Source organism: Saimiri boliviensis, chromosome 10 (genome assembly GCF_048565385.1).
Source record: "Saimiri boliviensis isolate mSaiBol1 chromosome 10, mSaiBol1.pri, whole genome shotgun sequence".
Lineage (NCBI taxonomy): Eukaryota > Metazoa > Chordata > Mammalia > Primates > Cebidae > Saimiri > Saimiri boliviensis.
Genome location: NC_133458.1, coordinates 61,836,642 through 61,855,509, shown reverse-complemented (window position 1 = coordinate 61,855,509; position 18,868 = coordinate 61,836,642). Strand labels below are relative to the sequence as shown.

General features: G+C 35.1%; 1 pseudogene; it reads left to right on the top strand.

The window, feature by feature from the left end:
• The first annotated feature begins 895 nt into the window (after positions 1-895).
• Positions 896-4,361, top strand: LOC101054321 (heat shock protein 105 kDa pseudogene; annotated as a pseudogene).
• Positions 4,362-18,868: the final 14,507 nt, after the last annotated feature.

Below are 18,868 nucleotides of genomic sequence, written 5' to 3'. Positions count from 1 at the left end.
AGCACCTGAGCTCATCCTCAACTTTGCTCTGAAATCAGTCAGGGCTGGGAGCCGTGGAGTCCAGGCAATGGAAGCAGAGAATGTGTGGGATAAGGGTGGCTTCCCAAGCCCCCAAGAATCCAGGGATGCCCAGGTCTGGAGGCTTGGCTGGATAGCTGCAGCTACACCAGGGAGAGAGGGACTCCCTCCCCACCAACTAGATAGGAGGCAGGCTCTTGCCAGCTGCCAGCCCCCAATGGCATAGAGATGCCTGGGTCTGGAACCACACTGGGCAGCTGTACCCATGCCTGGGGAACACTGAGCTCTGGGCCCAGATGACTTGAAGGGGGCGGGGCTCCCACTGGCTCCGTGGAGCACACAGACCCGGCTGTACCTCCCCATATTAGCTGACATCTTGGCAGTGGCCAACCCAGACAGGCTGCCACTGCAATCATTATTAACATTTATGATTTGTAATCTTTCAATATATACTACAGTTGAAGATGTAAAGAAACACAAAGAACCCAAAACCACTGGAATTCTTTGTTATCAGTCATTTGTTTTAGGTTTCCCTTTATACTTTCAAAATGTAAATTACTTTCATCTATACATAATGTTGAAAGATGTTAAAAACATTGAGCTCCTGAATCATTAATAACCTTATGAAATGCTAGTGATAGACTAAAAAAAAGTCTCTATTCTGTTTGTAACTAGGGACTTCCTTAATTATTTTCACCTATAGTATTGCCTTCTCATAGAGGGTCTGGTATATTTATAACAATTATCTAGAATTGTCCCTAAAAGATAAAAGACAAAGGAAAGCCTAAAATACAGTGTTGTATATGCTTAACTTCACTCTATGAAAACCTATATCCTTGTAACATTTTTATTTAAAAAGTTAATTGAGTTGGAAAGTTCTGATCAGTGCAATACATAAGGCTGAGGAAGTGGGACCTCCCCTTTTGGGTCGGTAGTTCAGCGCCGGCGCCGGTGTGCGAGCCGCGGCCGAGTGAAGCAGGCAGCTTAAGGTGCGGAGCGACCCGCGGAGGCTTACCGGCGCTTTCTCCCGGGGTTTCTCTTAAGCCAGCCGCCGCTGTTCCCTGGGGAGTCGGGGGCGCCTGACAGGCCGGCTGTCCGTGTGTCCTTCTCAGTGTCAGAGGAGCGGCCAGATCCCGCGGGCCGGAGCCTAACGCTGCCGGGGCAGGAAACGGCGGCTGGAGAAGCAGGCAGGCGGTCGGAGGACGCAGACCCGGACCCGAGGCGGAGGCGAACTGTGAGCCGGCCATGTCGGTGGTGGGATTGGACGTGGGCTCGCAGAGCTGCTACATCGCGGTGGCCCGGGCCGGGGGCATCGAGACCATCGCCAACGAGTTCAGCGACCGGTGTACCCCGTCAGTCATATCATTTGGATCAAAAAATAGAACAATTGGAGTTGCAGCCAAAAATCAGCAAATCACTCATGCAAACAATACGGTGTCTAACTTCAAAAGATTTCATGGCCGAGCATTCAATGACCCCTTCATTCAGAAGGAGAAGGAAAACTTAAGTTACGATTTGGTTCAGCTGAAAAATGGTGGAGTTGGAATAAAGGTAATGTACATGGATGAAGAACATCTATTTAGTGTGGAGCAGATAACAGCCATGTTATTGACGAAGTTGAAGGAAACTGCTGAAAACAACCTCAAGAAACCAGTAACAGATTGTGTTATTTCAGTCCCCTCCTTCTTTACAGATGCTGAGAGGCGATCTGTATTGGATGCTGCACAGATTGTTGGCCTAAACTGTTTAAGACTTATGAATGACATGACAGCTGTTGCTTTGAATTATGGAATTTATAAGCAGGATCTCCCAAGCCTGGAAGAGAAACCTCGGATAGTGGTTTTTGTTGATATGGGACATTCAGCTTTGCAAGTGTCTGCCTGTGCTTTTAACAAGGGAAAATTGAAGGTACTGGGAACAGCTTTTGATCCTTTCTTAGGAGGAAAAAACTTTGATGAAAAGTTAGTGGAACATTTTTGTGCAGAATTTAAAACTAAGTACAAGTTGGATGCAAAATTCAAAATACGAGCACTCCTTCGTCTGTATCAGGAGTGTGAAAAACTGAAAAAGCTAATGAGCTCTAACAGCACAGACCTTCCACTGAATATCGAATGCTTTATGAATGACAAAGATGTTTCTGGAAAAATGAACAGGTCACAATTTGAAGAACTCTGTGCTGAACTTCTGCAAAAGATAGAAGTACCCCTTTATTCATTGATGGAACAAACTCATCTTAAAGTAGAAGATGTGAGTGCAGTTGAGATTGTTGGAGGCGCTACACGAATTCCAGCTGTGAAAGAAAGAATTGCCAAATTCTTTGGAAAAGATATTAGTACAACACTCAATGCAGATGAAGCAGTAGCCAGAGGGTGTGCATTACAGTGTGCAATACTTTCCCCGGCATTTAAAGTTAGAGAATTTTCCATCACCGATGCAGTTCCTTTTCCAATATCTCTGGTCTGGAACCACGACTCAGAAGATACTGAAGGTGTTCATGAAGTGTTTAGTCGAAACCATGCTGCTCCTTTCTCCAAAGTTCTCACCTTCTTGAGAAGGGGGCCTTTTGAGCTAGAAGCTTTCTATTCTGATCCCCAAGGAGTTCCATATCCAGAAGCAAAAATAGGCCGCTTTGTAGTTCAGAATGTTTCTGCACAGAAGGATGGAGAAAAATCTAGAGTAAAAGTCAAAGTGCGAGTCAACACCCATGGCATTTTCACCATCTCTACGGCATCTATGGTGGAGAAAGTCCCAACTGAGGAAAATGAAATGTCTTCTGCTGAAGCTGACATGGAGTGTCTGAATCAGAGACCGCCAGAAAACCCAGATGCTGATAAAAATGTCCAGCAAGACAACAGTGAAGCTGGAACACAGCCCCAGGTACAAACTGATGCTCAGCAAACCTCACAGTCTCCCCCTTCACCTGAACTTACCTCAGAAGAAAACAAAATCCCAGATGCTGACAAAGCAAATGAAAAAAAAGTTGACCAGCCTCCAGAAGCTAAAAAGCCCAAAATAAAGGTGGTGAATGTTGAGCTGCCTATTGAAGCCAACTTGGTCTGGCAGTTAGGGAAAGACCTTCTTAACATGTATATTGAGACAGAGGGTAAGATGATAATGCAAGATAAATTGGAAAAAGAAAGGAATGACGCTAAAAATGCAGTTGAGGAATATGTGTATGAGTTCAGAGACAAGCTGTGTGGACCATATGAAAAATTTATATGTGAGCAGGATCATCAGAATTTTTTGAGACTCCTCACAGAAACTGAAGACTGGCTGTATGAAGAAGGAGAGGACCAAGCTAAACAAGCATATGTTGACAAGTTGGAAGAATTAATGAAAATTGGCACTCCAGTTAAAGTTCGGTTTCAGGAAGCTGAAGAACGGCCAAAAATGTTTGAAGAACTAGGACAGAGGCTGCAGCACTATGCCAAGATAGCAGCTGACTTCAGAAACAAGGATGAGAAGTATAACCATATTGATGAGTCTGAAATGAAGAAAGTTGAGAAGTCTGTTAATGAAGTGATGGAATGGATGAATAATGTCATGAATGCTCAGGCTAAAAAGAGTCTTGATCAGGATCCAGTTGTACGTGCTCAGGAAATTAAAACAAAAATCAAGGAATTAAATAACACGTGTGAACCTGTTGTAACACAACCCAAACCAAAAATTGAATCACCCAAACTGGAAAGAACTCCAAATGGCCCAAATATTGATAAAAAGGAAGAAGATTTAGAAGACAAAAATAATTTTGGTGCTGAACCTCCACATCAGAATGGTGAATGTTACCCTAATGAGAAAAATTCTGTTAATATGGACTTGGACTAGATAACATTAAATTGGCTTATTCCCTCAATTAATAAAATATTTTTGCCATAGTATGTGACTCTACATAACATACTGAAACTATTTATATTTTCTTTTTTAAGGATGTTTAGAAATTTTGTGTATTATATGGAAAAAGAAAAAAGCTTAAGTCTGCAGTCTTTATGATCCTAAAAGGGAAAATTGCCTTGGTAACTTTCAGATTCCTGTGGAATTGTGAATTCATACTAAGCTTTCTGTGCAGTCTTAACCATTTGCATCACTGAGGATAAAACTGACTTTTGTCTTTTGGAGAAAAAAAAAACTGTACTGCTCGTTCAAGAGGGCTGTGATTAAAATCTTTTAAGCATTTGTTCCTGCCAAGGTAGTTTTCTTGCATTTTGCTCTCCATTCAGCATGTGTGTGGGTGTGGATGTTTATAAACAAGGCTAAGTCTGACTTCATAAGGGCTTTCTAAAATCATTTCTGTCCAATAGAAAATGACTTTTTGCTTTGATATTAATTCAATGAGTAAAACAAAAGCTAGTCAAATGTATTAGAAGCATGCAGAACAAAACGTTTAAAATTTATCTCTCACTATACAGTATATTGTCATGTGAAAGTGGAATGGAAGAAATGTTGATCCTGTTGTAACTGATTGTGAACAGTTTTATGAGCTTTAAAATAAAGTTCATCTTATGGTGTCAAAAAAAAAAAAAAAAGTTAATTGAGTAAAACATGTTTAATTTATTTTCCTAATTTCTATAATCAGAGGATTATCCACCTGGTGGACAAATCTTTAGTGTAGTTCTACTCCTGTAATTTTACATCTTGCTCTTGACAGTGTTTTCCCTTTTTAAAGGCATAAACCTTTTATTTTCTAAAAATGTAATTGAAACATAACATTACTGTAAACATAATTCACGGTTCACACATACAAAAAGAATCAATAGTTAAAGTGTCATTATATTTCACTTTTCTAACAGATGTGCTGCTTAAATTTTTATTTAAACTAATTCTGTTCTTGTACTGGTATAATTTCAGGAGGTTTTTTCCTAATATTTTTTGGACATACATAGCAAGAAATTCTAACCTTCTCTCCCTAAATCGCCTTGCTAATAAGTTAGTAATCTATAAATGTGTGCTCAATTAAGTTATGTAACTAGTATTTTAAAAGTTGATCCACAAGACCAAAACAATTGTTTAATATAAAGACTAATAGCCTCACATAATTATCAGGCCATTTCAATTTATTTTACTTCATTGTATTTTTAAGCCACTTTCCTTCTTAAGTCATTTCATTTTAATTTTTTGTTGCTATATTTGGGCATTCTAAAAATATTAAATAAAGATATTTTCTCCAAATTAATTAAAGATTTATTTTGACTTCATATTTTTAAAATAATTCTAAACTGCATGAAATATTAAGGCTATTACATAATTCTGGTCCCATTGTCTCAAGACATCACAGTGTAGCTTATGACATGGACCCTTTGTGTCCTTTATTTTCTTTATATCAGGAGAGGCAGAAAAGAGTGCTCTAAATAACATAGATCTGGAGTTAAGCTGTTTTATTGTTGTTTTGACTCTTTGACTCTTTTCATTCTTCATTTTCAAGTCTGAAAACAAATATGGGTATAGCTTTTTGCAGTGAGACATAAGTAACTCCTTTTCCCAATTCTTTTTATTCTTAACCAGAGAAGGTGTGTATTTATGTATATGAGTTTAAATTATGAAAAAAGAAAATTTTTCAAGCCAAAATATAAAAGTTGGTTATTTCCCAAAATAAGTCAATGTATATACTTTTAAGAACAAAAATTAATACTTTGTCAGTTGGCTCTGGCTCAAGGTAAAATGAAAAGTTTACCTTCATTCTTGAAAAAGCAGTGTTTTGTTTTTTTCTTTTATACTGGAAATCCTAAAAAGCTCAAAGTTGTAGCATGCATAAGTGGTTACAAAAATGACAAGATTATACTGGATAGCAAACAAGACACCTGAACACTTTCCATCAAGCAATAAAAGAATATCCTGTTATTTAATTAATTTTTAAAACACAGCTAAAGGTTGCCATAATTGAATTATTTTTATGCAGTTGGAGACAACAATTAGTCTTAACACAGTTCAGTTCTCCATAGTTAACCAATATGTAAAAATTATTTGTATAGGTATAAAAATTGTAATGATCCATTTTTATTTTTTTCTGAGGCAGTGTATGATTAGAGAGAGAAGCTTCCCTTCAGCAGTTGTCATTCATAAGAGGTATTGAGGCTGATTTATTGCACTGGTCCTGATTCGCCATAAGAGGCAACATTGAATAAAGGATGTTTATTATTTTCCTAGCTTTCATTTTTTGCTTTCTAATAATTATCTAAGCACAAACCAATTTTCTGTTATTTATTTCCAATCTTTTCAAGTAAACTGATGTATTTAGCACACACAAAACTATCTATCCATCCAGGCTCCATGAAAGCCCTAGTTTGAGTTAAATAATGTGCCGCATTAATAAATGCCTTAGCTAATCTTTCTGGGCCAATCTTGAGGAGGAGGAGGGGGAGGAAGTCCAGGAGGAGGAGGAGGAAGAAGAAGAAAGGAAAGAAGAAGGATGAGGAGGAGGGGAAGGAGAGAAGGAGAAGGAGAGGAGGAAAGAGAAGAAGACAAGAGAGGAAGGCAGATCTTATCTTCTCTGAACTAAGACTCTAGTATCTATTATAAACATTTTCATAAGCTAAATTATAAAGGCAAAATTTGGAGAAAAACTTTGGACTGAGTGAAGAATTGTATGCACAAGCTGTTTGTCCATTTACTGTTATTTCTCTTAAATGAAGTTTTGAGAAAATTTGATTTTATACCTGTTGACCATAATGCTAAAATGTATGGTCTTTTTACACTGATTTTCTCCAATTCCCTTGCTAACAAACCACAGTGATAATTTCTGCTCCTTTGTCCACTTAGTTATATTTTAGAGATTTCTAAAGAACGGGGAAAAAAAACCATCCGTTTATATGACAGAAATTAAGGCCCAGATAAGAATATATGGTACACTGAAATATATTACTATTAACTGCCAAAATTTTTAAAGCAGAGGACTACACATGCATTTTATCCAGATCAGGAAAAATGACAAAAAAACAAAGGGTATACAAATCCAAAAGTCATTCAGTTCAAATTAGTAGGAACTGGTTTGTAAACTTCAAAAATTGCTCCAACTTTTACCTGCAAAGTTGTGTTGGAATCTGCCTCAGGAGATCTTGGTACTCTATTCATGAACACTCTCTGAAGAGCCAGTGCTTAAGAAAGGGTAGCTACTTGAGTGGCTCTTTCGTACCATGGATCTGATTAATTTTTAAACAAAGACATTATAAGCTGATATGAATTGTGCAGTTTTATTACTTTTATCTAGATTTCCTTTTTACATTATTTAATTTTCTAATTATGACTTTGGTTAACTACAGAATTTTTAGAAGTCTATATCAAGACTAATAATAATTTGTTAAATATATTTGTAAGAAATTGGGCAAGCTGGTAATATTTTTTTTTGCTTGTAATTTATTAATATAAGAAATCACAAATCTTAGCAATCTCTAAATTTCCTTCTAGCTCTAAAATTCTATGACTTTTTGCTAACCAAATAATCTTATTTTTCTCCATCTTTCTTAATTAGTCTTGAAGTAGCACATGCAACTGCTGGATTTAATTTAGAACATGAGACTGAAGTGAAATGATTCATAATGTCTCTAAATCACTGTAGATATATTCATATGTCACTTAACATAAAACTATTTTTACATTACCGTAAAATACTCATTATATTTATTTTACTACTAAAGATACAACTGGAGAAATATCTGAAACAGCACACCTGTTCTCAATTCAGCAACACACACAGTAAAATTAGAAACAACACACCTGTTACATGGTGTAAGAAAACTGCTACGCTGAAATTCCTTCCCCAGGAAAAAAAAGAAAAGTGGAATATTTTACTTTAATCCAAATATATTCATTGATTATTAAATCTGTACAAAATATTATGCTGAGTGCTACAGGAAACAGCACACGCCCTAGCCTTCAACTGACTAAAATTGATAGAACAAGCCAAGAATGTATTAATTTCTTCTTCTGCCACTAATTTATTCAAGATTTATTGATTTATTATTTACTATTGTCCATTGAGTTTGCATTCTAGGGCTAGTAGGCAAAGAACAAACCACAAACCATTAACCCAGTATGAAAAATGCCAGGCAGACAATCCAAACTCAGATTGATTTTTTTACATGGTCAGTTCAAGCAAAGCTCAACAAAAAGAGGTATCATTTATCCGTGGTCTAAGTGCCAAAAGAAAAACAGTTTTTTGAAGAACAAGAAGAGTAAGTTTAAGACATATCAAAATCTCTTGCAAAGTACCTCCAATCTAAGAAGGCTTTACTTGTCTGAGGAACAGTTAGATGATCAGTGTTCTTGTGATATGAGCTGACACTAAGAAGATAGGCAGGGGACAGATCTGGTAGAGATTTCCACACATAAAATATTTGGATTGTATTTTAAACACTAAGATAAACCACTAGAGATACTTAATTAGGTGATTGTCATGACATTTTTGTTTTCAAAATATCACTGAGACTTCCCTGTGGAATACAGGTTGACAGTAAACTGCAGTGTCTTTAGTAAACTAAAAAAAAATAATAATGACTACATAATGGAATTACGGTGGCAAAACTAGGGTGAAATGATGATGGGTTTGAAGATCATTAAAGGAGCCGAAGTATAATAAACAAATTCAGGGATATATTTTGTGGGTGAATTTGATGATACTTGTTTGGAATTTGAGGTTAGTTTGCTGAAGTTGGGAGGAGATAAGAAAAAAAAGAAGACTATCTCCTGTACTTCGGCTTTAGCAAATATATAAATGACGATGCTTTTTATTGAAATGAGGAAGAGTCGAGGAGACCATGTTTGGAATTTCATTTTTGACTATATTAACTTAGAGATACCTTTTAGATATTCATGTGAGGTTACTGAGAGAGTAGATACATAATTGAATAGTTAAGAGAAATTAGCCTAGGGTTTACTATTTAGTTATGTTCATTTAAATATACCAAGCATTATGTTAAAATTATATATATATAAATTTTATATATAACCATTAAAATTAATATATAAACATTAAAATTTACATGAGCAGATTATGTATTATGTATTTGGAAAGATATTTATAATAGCTGTTATATGTAAAGTATATGTGTATATATGTGTGTGTGTGTGTGTGTGTGTGTGTGTGTGTGTGTGTGTTAAAAAACAGCTATGTTTGCCATGGTTTTCTCACTCTTTTTTTTAACATTTGTATTTATTTTTAAGTTAAAAGATAAAATAGAGCCAGGTGTTGTAGTGTTTACCTGGAGGTCCAGCTACTAGGGAGTCTGAGGCAGGAGGATAACTTGAGCCTAACAGTGTGAATTCATTCTAGGTAACATAGGAAAACCCCATCTGTTTAAAAAAGAAGAAGAAAAAAAAAGATAAAATTGTATATATTTATCATATACAACACAATGTTTTGAAGTATATATTGTCTTTTAAATATATTGTATTTTAAACACTAAGAAGTATACACGTGTGTGTGTGTGTGTCTGTGTGTGTGTATTTCGGAATGACTGGATCTGGCTAATTGACACATGCATTACCCCATATAGTTATCATTGTTATGATGAGAACACTGTATATCCAGTCACTCCTTTTTAACTGACTTTCTAGCCCTTTTTATAAGAAGGAAGGGACCAATGGTTCATGTTTGTAATCCTAGTGCTTTGGGAGACTAAGGCAGGATGATTGCTTCACCCCAAATATTCAAGCCCAGTTCAGGCAACACAGAGAGACTTGCATCTACAATAAATAAATAAATAATAAAAAATAAGGAGCAATAGATAAAATTGAACTCTGATATCACTCATGTCTATGTAATAATTGATGAGTGTATAAAAACCCCTATTTTATCTTATATAATTTCCAGAAACATTTTTAGCCACATGTAGGATTTTCCAACTTTTTGGAGGAAGAAACTAGGGTCTGGGGGGTTGGAAATTAAAGAACACCCAGTTAGAAATGAGGTAGTTGAATTTGGAATGCATGGAGCTTGGCCTCAAAATTTTATCGACACTGCACCCCAGCATCCCAGGAGTCTACTAGTTTCTTCATATCTGCTGGCTACAAGTTTAATTCATTCTCCTCTCCTTGAAGCCACTTTAAAAATCAATTTGTGATTCCCTAGTATGTGTCTCCCTTTTTGCTTTCATTGAAAAAAAGAGGTAAGCAATTTGCTTCATTTATTTTTATTCAATTTGCTTCATTAATTTTCTTCCACTGAATGTGCAATTTGTTTATGAGTAGTAGAAGGGATTTTTCGCTTTAAAAGAAACTGACATGGAATTTGCCAGAAGTCACTCTAATGAACACACCAGAAGCAGTTTTTCAGCATGAATATAAAATATCCTGGAGTTGTTATTTAATTTATTTTTTAATGTAAAACATAGAGGAGAAATATTCTATTCCCCTAAAAACCATCCTCTCTCCTCACAAAATATATTTTTGGTTATGTTGGATAATTTTAAAAATCAGTGAGTATTTGAGTGCCCGCTTTGTATCTAGTGAATCACATAATATATGTATGGTGCATATTACATAAATATTATTCTTTTCAAAGCATTTCTTTAGAAAGAGCAGAAACTTGCTTCTAACATTTTAAAACTATTTTTCAAGATCTTCTGATAGAGTTGGTATGCCTTGCAAAACCAAATATTTCAAACAAAATATTTTAACAGTTTTCTAAATATTGGCTTGATGTAGTTTCTTATCTTATATTGGCTAAAAATCCACAAAATGAGTCAAGGTTGCTAAATTTGATCATACTTACACCTGAACTTTGGAGCCATATAAGACTGTTCTTTAAATATATTTCATTAAAATTTATATGAGCAGATTATATATATTTATGTGTTTGGAAAGATTTTGATAAAAGTTGTTATTATTAGAAAATATGACCTCAATAGTTCTATTTCAGAACTTTATTATGTCTTGGGGTATAAATATTGAAGTTTTTGAAATTCTAACTATTTCCCATAATCAGCTTTTTTTTTTTTTTTTTAACTGACAAAGGTCTTTCTGAAACTTGTCCTTGAGGGAAATTTAGCTAAAGGTACTTCTAATTAACTTGGGGCCAATGGTTAAAATTAAAACATATGGCACTGGGAAGATTTTTATAGAAGTTAATAAATAAATATTATCAACTGATTTTCAAGCTTTTATAGGCTATGACAAACTGGAATCAATTTTCATGTTAGATCATTTAGATCTATCCTTAGGGAACAGTTTAAACTTAGCCTACAGATATATCTGCTTTTGGATGAAATCCCCAGTGAGTTAGACATACCTGAGCATACTGAATACTGGTCCTTTCAGTTCCAGGTAAGCCTTGCACAGATTGTTCTATGGAATAATTGTTATTTTTTGAGCTTATACTTCCTTAGCTTTCCTGCACTTTATTGAATACCACAGCAAATACTAAAGTACCGTTTCTTTGACCCAATAATACCCAGTAGATTGCACAGATCCAATTTTACTTCTAAAAGTAAAATCGATATAATCCTAAAATTGTCAGAATGATAAGCATTTAACACATAATCTGATGTGCTTTCTTCTATGTATACTGGTTTATCCAATATATTCTCCTTCCTGCAGTTTTTGCTTTAAGTAATATCAGCTACATCTAGCTCCTATATTTGAACAAAAATTTTTATTTGGTAAATTTTAATTTCCTTGTCTTTCTTAGGCTACTGGATTAGGGACAGAGTATACATTGATTAAAAAACTAAACTGGTCTGCCTTTATGGAACTTACAGACTAATAGCAAAGACAAAAGAAAAAATAAAAGGAAAATTGAATACACAATTAGAAACTCTGATAAATGACTAGAAAAACAAATAATCAGTGTGTTATATAAGAAAATAACAGAGAAGAGAAGATACTATTTAAAGTTATGTAGTCAAAATATCCCCCGTTAAGAAGATTACATTTAAGGCCAGTCACGGTGGCTCATGCATGTAATCCCAGCACTTTGGGAGGTCAAGGTGGGTGGATTACTTGAGGTCAAGAGTTCTAGACCAGCCTGACCAACATGGTGAAACCCTGCCTCTACTAAAAATACAAAATTAGCCAGGCATGGTGGTGCATGCCTGTAATTTCAGCTACTCAGGAGGCTGAGGCAGGAGAATTGCTTGAACCTGGGAGGCAGAGGTTCCAGTGAACTGAGATCAGGTCATTGCACTCCAGCCTGGGCAACAAGAGCAAAACTTTCTTTCTCAAAAGAAAAAGACAAAACAAAACATTACAGTTAAACTAAGACCTCAGGGATGAAACAAATCTACCCATTCCAATGTGTGTATGGTGGGCATTGGGGGTAAACAGGTTGGTAAAGAATCATTCAGACAGAGTTAATTGTAGACCCCTAATAAGGAAAAAGTTTTTTGTTTTTTTTTTGTTGTTGTTGTTGTTGTTTTGAGAAATTAGGAAGACATAAGGATGACTAGGGTACAGCAATCAAAAGAGAGATGTATATTAGATAGCTGAGAAATATTTCTAGGGTTATTTTAAGTAACATCTTTTTACTTTAGAGTGATGAGTACATTGTACTAAAATGATTCAGTATGGCATTTATTCTAAGTAGGAAAGAGTTGTGAAAAAATGAAAGGGGCTGATAGACTAATGTTGTAAGGTCCCAGGGACCATCCAAACACAGTGATTCACTAGAAGGACTCACAGAACTTCAACACAGCAAGCATACACAGCAGGATCATCAGTTTAAAAAAAAAAAAAAAAGAAAGAAAGAAAGAAACAGGCAGAATCTAGAGGCGTTCATGCATAAGCTCCCTATGTTCTCCTTATTGGGACAGGCCATGACAAGGGAGCTCTGTTTGGGAGTTCACGATTTTTACTGAAGGATTATCGCATAGGCACAAACAATCACCTGTAACTGATGAAATTCCCAGTCTTCCAGAAAGAGAGTAGACATACAGTGACCAGGGTGGGGAAACCAACTTTATCAATGGATCAAACTTTCGAAAGGTTAATGTTCCAATGCCAGCCAAAAGCCGAACCTACAAGAAAACGTTCTATAGATAACTGCTTTAGGCCTGCTACGGTATGTTTTTTTCTGAAGCACAGATGCTGAGATAGGGATGGGACCAAGCATCACAGAGGACATTCAGAAGTGTAAAGTTGATTCCCTGAAAGTAGAAGTGCCCCATTTTACTTTTTCCTACAAAAGTCAGTGAAAAATCAAGCCCATCTCAAAGTCTTCATCCTCTACATATTCACCTTCATTCTCTGCCTTCATCCTCATTGAACTCTTTATTGCTTGAAACCCTGCAGCTACTATTTATATTACTCTTATGATATTTAACACAGCATTATGTGTTATACTTTCTAGTTGTTATATTTCATTTTTCATTTTAGATTAAGTTTCCATCAGAAAAATAAGTTTTGCTTGTGGCTTTTCAGTTCCCTTTCTTCCTATAATAGGCTATAGAAATAACTATAGGATGAATGAGTAAAAGGAATGAGAAAAATGTAGAAGAAATGCACAAACATTTGTGCTCCTTTTGCATTTTAATTTATTTCTGTGATTGGAATACCTTAATGCTTAACTCTTCAAAAGGATCAAAACCAGACTGATCTAAATCATTCTTTTGACCTGTGTTGCCCAAGATCACAATGCATAGCATCTGTATAAATTGTCATTTTCATTTTCACAAATTTTTTTTTTTTTACTTTTTGATTAAAAAATGTTCAGGCATCTTAAAAACAAAAGAGTTAAATTTATTTCCGAAGGAAAAATAAATAACCATGTGAAGAAACATCATATTCAATTGTGTAGTTGGTTTTGTTATTACTTTATCTCCTAGCAGCAAAGTGAGCATATTTATTATTGTTCTAAACTTCACCAGCCACCCCAATGGTTTCCTATGTTTGTTTCTTTTGGGTTGCGGTTGTGATTCCTACATAAATGTTTATATATCTCTTCAAGTTTCAGACTATTTTTAGTAAACTTATCTCCTCTGAAGGTAAGAATTTATAATCTTGTGGGCCTATTCAGGAAATAGGATAGCCTGTTTGATATGAACAGTGATGGAGGTAGATTATGCTAGAAAGAAATTAATCTGTATCTATCCAGTTTTTAGTGAAAGGACAAATACCAAGCCCTAGAAAACAGTGCCTCTTCCTACCATACCAGATCTTGAAATTACCACTGAGGCTGTAACAATAGTGGTGGGTGGACACATGACAATTAGGAAGTGGATTTCAACCACTAACCCATTCAACTCATTCACAAAAGAAACAGAAAATGCCTTCACACACAAACCATTATTTTCCCCCACCAAAAACTGAATGTATAATTTAGGATTTAAATAGTTTCTTTTCTATTTTATTATGGGCAAAGAGAACTAGGAAGTTGAATAAACATCGATCAATTTGATCAATTAGATACCTATCCAAGTAATTTAAGTGAAATGTGTCTTTATTTCTTAATTGCTGAACACGTTTGTATTTCATTTTATAAAAGCAATTTCAGATACTCTCTTTCTCTGCACCTAGGTTGCCTCCTATGCCTAGAATGTAGCTGAAAAGCACAATTGTTAAAAGCATAGTAAACTCTTACAGACTTTAGTTCAGATCTCTATTCCTCCATTTACTAACTGTACAACTTTGGTAATTTTATGTAACCTCCCTAAACCTCAATTTCCTTACCTTTGAAATGGCATAATTATACTCATGCCAGCAGGTCTTATTAGAATTAGCATGACATGGATGAAATGTATAGCAGAGTATCTGGTATAAGTCCTAGCAAGGCATTTTAGACAGTAGTGGTATTATCTGCAGCAAACTGTACCATTATGTGTGTTGTGATTGAACTAGCTGTGCCTCCAATAGTGACTTATTTTTCTTATTTCATAAATATTGCTGCTGTGGGCTTAACATCTGACAAATGTTAGAGTTTAGGGTCGTGCTTTTTTCTCCATTTCTTCCTGATACAGCTCTAGCCAATGTGGCCCCTTTATAAGTTGATAGAAAGGGAGAAAGAATGGCAGTACTAACTTCAACTGTTCTTTTAATAAAGAAAGCAAGTGATTTCCTGAAATTCCCATTAAATCAATGGATGCCTCTAAATGCAAGGAAGATTGAACATGAATTTTTGGATTTTCAAGCTCCATAGTAAAAGCAGCAAGTTGAAAAAGGTTTGAGAATGTCTTCCAGCTACTTTGACAGACAGTATTTCTTGAGTGTCCGGAACTGTATTAAGAACCTTATTTACTTTAACTTACTAAGTCCCCTCAACAACCTAGTAATATTCCAATGTGTTAGACCATATTATATAATTTTCAATTTATAGATGAAGAAACTGTGGCAAGGATAGGTTAAATGAAGTTCTCAAGGTCACATGCATTGTCTGTCGTGGGCCTCAAACATAGTTGGTCTGACTTCGAAGTCTGTACCGTTAATACCATGCTCTACTGCCTCTCAATGAACAGAGTTATAAACCTGTTTGCTAAGTAGTAACAGCAGAAGATCAGGCACTGCCCAGTGGGTCACAGGGACCAAACATGGCTTTCAGGGATGCAAACTTTAGCAAGGTTGACAAAGTCGTGATTTCTATGACAAGTAAATTTTATCATAAGATTCCCTGGCTTTTTAATTCTTGGGAGTTTAACTCTTACCATCTGTTGTAGTTTCTGGATGATAGCTGAAAATATTTCTCTCTCCTCTCTCCTCTCTCCTCTTCTCCCTTTTCCCCTGTCCCCATTCCTCTCTAGTTCATCCTCCTCCTCCTCTTTTTTCCTCTTCCTCCTCCTCCTCCTCCTCTTCTTCTTCTTCCTCTCTCTCTCTCTCTGTCTCTCTCTCTCTCTTTCTCTCTCTCTCTCTCTCTCTCACACACACACACACACACACATACACTCACACACACGGTATCACTCTGTCACCCAGGCTGGAGTGCGGTGGTGCAAGCACAACTCACTGCAGTCTTGACCTTACAGGTTCAAGAAATCTTCCCACCTCAGCTTCCCCAGTTCCTGGGACTACAGGCCCACTCCACCACACCAGGGTAATTTTTGTATTTTTTATAGAGATGGGGTTTCATCATGTTTCCCAGGCTGGCCTTGAACTCCTGGATTCAAGCAGTCTGCCTGTCTGGGTCTCCCAAAGTGCTAGGATTACAGGCATGAGTCACTGTGTATTTCATGCTCAGCCAAAATAAATGTTTAGAATATTACTTGGCTTATTAAACCTTTTATTGATTAAAGGGATGAAAAGAAGAATGATATGCTTTACAAAGAGGAAAATGTAATAAAAACTTGGACATTTATGAGATGTAAATGTGAGACAACTATATTAATACAATTCTGTATATGAAAAGAATTATATATCATAACAATGGTGATGTGGGTTTTCATGTCTTTTTTTTCCTTTAGCCAGATTAAAATTTTTCTGCCTTCAAGCAAACACATTTAAAATGTCTTAGCACTTATTTGATTCAGTTGAACTTAATTTTCTGCACATTCTTGTGTAATATGTTACTGCAATATTTTTATTAAAAGTCAAATAATATGGGACCTAATAACTAATATGGGAACTTACTGATGTAAGGTTCCATATTAGTTATTAGTTGCTGTGTAACAAACCATAACACTTAATGGCTGAAAGCAATATTCATTTATTTTGTTCATTAATCTGTGATTACAGCAAGGCTCCAGAATAGTCTCATTTCTGGTCCATGTAGCATCACTCTGGCTGGCTCTGAGGTCTGAAAGATCTTATTCAAAGATAGTTTATTCACTTGGTTGGCAAGTTGATAACAGCTATTGACTTGGAATCCGACTGAGGCCACAGTTCCTTTCTAACTGTTCCTCTGCATTTGTACTGGCTTCTTCGCAGCATTGTGGATGAATCCTAAGTGTTAGTGTTCCAAGACAAGAAGAAGCTGTATTGTCTTCTATGACCTAATCTCAGATGTTATATTTCATTACCTCTGCCATATTCTTTTAATCAAGGAAATCACAAAGACCCATCTATGTTTAAGATGAAGGGATATAGACTTCATGTTCTGTTGGGGCAATGAAAGGGATCTTGAGGAACAGGTGTGACTACAAATACTTTGTAGCCATTTTGTAAAGTATAATTTGCTGCAGGTACCTCAGATACCTCCAAACCAACTGATCTAGAACTTCCATTGATTTTGTTCCCATACACTCCCCCCTCCCCAATATACAAACTTATTCTTGCCTTTCAAATTTGGTTACTGAAATCACTATCCACCAATTTATGTTTAGGAATAGACAAAATTAAAACATTTTTAATACCTAGAACTGCACAGGCTCTGATCCATCAGAAGGAGAACCAGCCATAAACAACCACTAAAACTGCACAAGGAGCTATTAGTTGAATATTAGCTCTGCTCATATAAAATAATTTCATTCAGAGTTTGTTTGTATATTTCTATTATAAATATTTAGTATTATTATAAATAAAACAATTGACTTCCAATCTATAATGTCTGTATACTTTGCCCACTAACTTGACAATCAGTTTATAAACAACTGCATGGTAGTGAGCCTGCAATGATATATTTAATTTAAAACCATAAAAGTCTCGGGCTTAGAAAAACCTCCAGAGACATCTAGCCTAATCTGATTCATTACAAAAATAATAAACTTCTTGTTATCATTAATATTAACACATTTTTAGAAAATACAGAAAAATACATGAAACAAAAGAAAATCTGTATCCAAATATGCCAGGGATGACTTGTAAGAACATTGCCATATGTATTCCACATACATTATTATATAGTCGCACATAATATATATACATAAAATTGTTAATAAAACTCTTAACTTAGCTTTTTTATCATTGATACAGTAATATATTCCTCATCATTTTATGCTATCATATATTTTTCTAAAACTATTACTATTTTTAATTACAATAAAATACCATCAATTATTTGACAAATTTCCTACTTTGAATATTTATTTCCAATATTTTACTATAATCAATGAAAATGTGATAGCTATCCTAGTGTATATTTAATCATTTCCTCCTCCATGACATTCTCTAGAAGCAGAATTATCACTTGGACATAAGGTAAGGTTACTAGTATTGTTGTAGATAAATATGACCAAATTGCTTTTCATAAAGGTTTTGTCAATTTAGATTTTCATCATATATGTCTGATGACAGTTTCCCTAGAGCTTCTACAACACAGCTGTTATTTTCATTTTCTATTACCTAAAAATACTAGTGACATGCCCAGTATGACAGGGATTGTAGTTATATTGCTGATTTTATTTTTAAATATAAGTACACAAAAAAAGTAATTTGTATAATTCTCTTTTTTAAATATCAATTTTAATTTTCTCAATTAAATTGTCTCTTTTGAGTAAAATAATTATAATAATTTTAAAAATTAAAAAGGATTTATTTTACCACTAGTTTGAAATCTTTTACTTTTTACACAAAAGTCTGATTTGAATTATTACATCTCCAAAGCATACATTTTATTTTACATACTCTGGCTGTTTTTGTTCTTTTAATTATATTATGCTTACACTTATTTATAGAATTATGAGTTTTTAGAGATAAAAATCTCAATAGTCACTCATTTGTTTAGTTTACAGATACAAAGATTAAGATTACTTTGTGGAAGAAAATGTGGTTATTGTTACACTTAAGCCTTGACGTAAATCCCTAAATGAATTATTTTTAATCACTCTGAATTTTTCTAATACTATTTCATTTAAAATACTTGTTCTCCTGCTATGGATTATAAATGGACTTAAATCTTGAGGATAAATCTTAAAATTTCACAAATAATATGACTGCTACTGATTATTATTATTTGTTAATGACTTGAAACAGGCCTGGAAACACATTAGATGACATACAATCCCCACAGCAGTGTTGTACAGTGGCAATAGAAGCTAAGCGTTTTGACAGAGGTGCACAGCTG